The sequence below is a fragment of the Triticum aestivum genome, chromosome 2B (assembly GCF_018294505.1).
Source record: "Triticum aestivum cultivar Chinese Spring chromosome 2B, IWGSC CS RefSeq v2.1, whole genome shotgun sequence".
NCBI lineage: Eukaryota > Viridiplantae > Streptophyta > Magnoliopsida > Poales > Poaceae > Triticum > Triticum aestivum.
The window spans coordinates 550,133,891-550,138,878 of NC_057798.1; positions in this window are offsets into that span (position 1 = coordinate 550,133,891).

Below are 4,988 nucleotides of genomic sequence, written 5' to 3' on the forward strand. Positions count from 1 at the left end.
TGCAAGTTGCATGCTTTAATTTCCGATGCCTATATACTCTTTTGCATGCTTGCTTGAACTGTGTGATGATTACTTGACTTGTCCTAAAATAGCTAAAATCTGTCAAACTCTAAAATTGGGAAAAGGTTAAGTTTTTAATTGGTCAAGTAGTCTAATCACCCCCCCTCTAGACATACTTCAAGGTCCTACAAGTGGTATCAGAGCTTTGGTCTCCATTTGCTTTGATTTCCATAGCTTTTGGTGGTCATAGCCTTGGTTTCACAACCTAGGAGAGTATGGCGTCTAGCGAGGGAAATTATCACCGTAGAGGTCCTTACTTTGATGGTACTAATTTTGCTAGTTGGAAGCATAAGATGAAAATGCATATTCTCGGACATAACCCCACCGTTTGGGCAATTATTTGTATTGGCTTGCAAGGTGAATTCTTTGATGGGAGAGAACCGAACCGTGAAGCGAATGCGGAAGAATTGAAGATGCTGCAATACAACGCTCAAGCTTGTGATATCATCTTCAACGGATTGTGCCCCGAAGAATTCAACAAAATCAGCCGTCTTGAGAATGCAAAGGAAATTTGGGATACTTTGATTGATATGCACGAAGGTACCGAATCCGTCAAGGAATCCAAGTTGGATGTGCTCCAAAGTCAGCTTGACAAGTTCAAAATGAAGGATGGTGAAGGTGTCGCTGAAATGTACTCTAGGCTTGCACTTATCACAAATGAGATTGCCGGCTTAGGGAGTGAAGAGATGACCGACAGATTCATCATCAAGAAGATCCTAAGAGCATTGGATGGAAAGTATGATACCGTGTGCACATTGATCCAAATGATGCCAAACTACAAAGATCTCAAGCCAACGGAAGTCATTGGAAGAATTGTTGCTCATGAGATGTCACTCAAGGATAAGGAGGAACTTCACAACAAGTCAAGTGGTGCTTACAAAGCCTCAAGTGAAGCCCCCACATCATCAAGTGAGAAACAAACCTTCAATGAAGAATTGAGATTAGTGGTGAAGAACTTCAATAAATTCTACAAGAGTATAAGCAAAGAAAGAAGCTCCAAATCAAGGTCTTATCATGACAAAAGATCTTCCAGTCGAGAGCGCAATTGCTACAATTGTTGGAGGCCTGGACACTACTCCAATGAGTGTACGTCACCCTACAAAAGAAGAGAAGATTCTCTAAAAAGAAGAAGCAAAAGAGAAGAATCACCACCAAGAGAGAGGAGGAGTAGAGATGATCGTTATGAACGAAGACCCTCACGGAGAAGCAAGGATTCGGAGAGGAAGGACAAGTCATCAAGGAGCTACACAAAACGAAGACATCAAGCTCATGTTGGTGAATGGATTTCCGGCTTCGACTCCGACAAACACTCCGAGAGAAGCTATCACTCCGACTCCGAATATACTCAAGATGAAGGTGTTGCCGGTCTAGCACTTGTGTCAACCAACTCCTACGACATATTTGATTCACCAAATGAAGGAATTGGAAGATGCTTCATGGCCAAAGGTCCAAAGGTAACACATCCTGAGTATGTTGATTTCAATAGTGATGAAGATGACTTGCTTGTGGATGATGATTTACTTGTTGACAACTCTAGTGATGAATACTATGATGAAACGTCAATTAATCATGCTAATCAAATGAATGACAATGATAAGGAGAAAATTGAGCTTCTAACTAAAGAACTAAACACTCTAAAGTTGGCTCATGAAACTATCTTCGAAAATCATCAAGAACTTTTAAGGGCTGATGAGAAGTTACGCTTTGAAAAGCTCAATCTTGAGCAAGAGCATGAGTTCTTAAAGGCAATCAATGATGATCTCCGTAAGAAAAGTTCTTCTTACATTGCCAAGCGTTTACTCTTATCTACTTACATGCCTCAAGTCAAGTCTGGTAACAAGTACAAGAAAGATACTTCCTCTAGTAGTAACAATAATAATGTTAAATCCAATATTGTTGCTTCTAGTAGTTCTCTTGATTCCACTAATGATTCTCTTAGCCAAGTTACACTTGAGCAAGAAAATCACTTATTGAAGGGAATTATAGAGAAAGGTGTTTACAAGAGTCTTGCCGGGAGTAAGCAATTCGAGGAAATTGTACGCAAGCAAGGAAGACACCGGAAGAATCAAGGTGTTGGTTTTGAACGAAAGTTCAATGCCAATGGAGTTGAGTGGGAAGAAGATCAATACCCCAAGACGAAGTTTGTTCCTCAACAAGAGAAGTATGATCCTACTTCCTTCAAGGGACACAAGCTCAAGATGATCTTCCTCCACAAGACCACAAGAACAAAGGCAAGGATAAGCTTCAAGAAGAGATTGATGCATTTGAAGAAGCACCTAAGGTCTCGGTCAAGTGGATTCCCAAGACTACGTCAAGTTCTACTTCATCAAGTACAACTACAACTCCAAGGATTCCCATCAAGATGATGTGGATCCCGAAGAAGAAGAACTAGAGAGTTCTTGAGGGTGACTCCGCCAACATTCTTCACTCATATCTTTATGGCAAGGACAAGTGCAATCAACTTCCACATCTTGCACTAGTTCAAGGAGTCACAAACCCTCATGTTGGTAAGGCAAGGGACAAGGTAACCTAATGTTTTCATGGACATCATCATGTGTGTGCATCACTCTATGTCTATGGATATTCTTGTTTGTTCCTTGTGGGACTAACCCATGTAGGTAAGTTGAAAGTGCAACTCACTCCAAAGGATTGCTTCAAATGATCTACTTCAACATTGAGCATCCTCATCTTCAACACCTACATGAAGTCATCATCGACAAAACCCAAGGTTAGTTCATCCCTCTAAAGGGGGGATCTCACATCTAGGGGGAGCTTAACTCAAAAATTGAGTCAAAGCAACTCTAATGGTGTGAACACATAAATGCATTATGTAAAAGTGGTAACCCCACTTGAGCTTAAACGATGAGTATGACCTATGATCAAATGTTCTCATTTGACTCCTAAGTCAATATACTCATATATAGATGACCTAGTCATCGCCAATTGTTTGATAGATGCTAGAATTGGTTGTGCATGCTTTGCCACATATTTCATTTGCTATCTTATTGTGTGAGCATGTTGGTGCATATTTTACTCATTCAAGGACATCCACTTGTTGTTTTGATTGTTTGGTTCATTCTTCTTTTGGCCAAGTGGATGGACAAGAATGCCTAAGAACCCTCTCTAGCTATCTATGCTTTTCTCGTCTCAAACTCTATTCATGCTACATCACAAAATTTGATCAAGTCAGATTCGAACCACTCTGTGTGAGGAGCACTCGGAGTCCCCGATTCGTCATAGACTTAAACTTCCAAAACCTCTTTGTGATTCTCGGTCTGACCGATTCCTCCATTTCGGTCCTACCGAGATCATTAAGTTGATCTGAGTTTTCAATCTCGGTGCAACCGATTTGAACTTTTCGGTCACAACGAGTTGCTATAACTGAACACAGTTATGCATCTCGGTGCCACCGAGTTGTTCCACTCGGTCACACCGACAGGGTCGGGCTATATATAGTCACGGGAAAATTTTTGGAAATTCCTCCGAACCCCTTCGCCCGCGCAATAGCTCGCTCTGCCATCGAAGGTCTCCGGATCGTCTCCTCGTCGCCAGCCGCCTCCTGTCGCTGGTCTCCGCCGCCGTCAACGGAATTCAACCCCACCGTTGCCGCCGTAGCGAGTTCATCGCCGCACTAGGGTATGGACTCGATCTTTGTGCTATCCACATCTGATTCCTAGCACATTGTACTCTTATTGATTCTTGCTACGATTGAAACAATCCTATCCAGCCAAAGTAGTCCGTAGAGTAGATTAGATTCAAATTTTTAGGGTTAGGTTTCCGCCGAAACCATCTCGGACCCACCGAGTTGAAAAACTCGGTCTCACCGATTTGGCATATGCCATTGCACTAGTGACTCTCGGTCTGACCGAGAATTACTAATCGGTGCGACCGATTTTAGGATTCTGTGAAACCCTAGCAGTCTCGGTGCCACCGAACTATGACTCGGTCCAACCGAGTTCATCAGTTTAGGTTCCAAAAACTGCTTCGGTATCACCGAGTTTGAAAATCGGTTGATTCGAAATGCTTTCTATGGAAAACTAAAACTGAATTTTTGAATCATTCTTTTGAAAAATCTCTGCATTTTGTGATGCTCATCCACTCCATCTCATCTATAACTCTTCACAGGGTCAGCAGTCAGCTTTTGCAGCATGTCAGACCAGAGTGATAGTCAGAATAGGTCAGCAGAGCAGATTCACATGAGTGAGGGCACTAGTCCCTCCAGCACTTCAGATGAAGGAAGCAGAAGCACTCCTAGCAACCTGCCTAAGGCTGCTACCAGGCAAAGGAGAAAAAGAACCTCAGACTCAAAAGATGAGGACTACAAAGCTGAAGAAGATGAGGCCACTTCCAAGAAAGTGGTGCTCAAGAAGGAATATGGCTCAGCAAAAGATACTAAGCCAGGCATGAAGATTAAGAGGCCTGCAGGAAGACAACCTATGTCCAAGGCCAGAGCATCAACTCAACTGCCTGAAAATCCTGATCCCAAAGAGCCAGCTGCTGAAGGCAAGAAGAGGAAGGAAAGGGTCAAGAAGACCATGGCCAGAATTGTTGGGCAACCTTCCATGATGGAAGAGGAAGAGCTTACTGAACCAGCACCAAAGGCACCAAAGCTTATGGGTGATGCTATTAAATCTGGGGCTGCAACATCTAAGCCCAAGGAAGCACCCAAAGCTGCCCCCAAGGCCAAGTCTGCACCAAAAAGGAATACCAGGAGTATTCCAGCTGCTGAGAAGAACAAGGCCCCAGTGCCTGAGGTTGCTGAGGAGGAAGATGAAGAAGGACAGGTTCTAAGGAAGCTCAAGCCAAAGATACCAGATCACAATGATGCCCATCCTGTGGCTGAGGACATGAACATCAGAAAAGACTCAGGATTGAGACTATGGAGGATGGCAGATCCATATGCCACAAGGAGAAGAACTGCTGTTGAT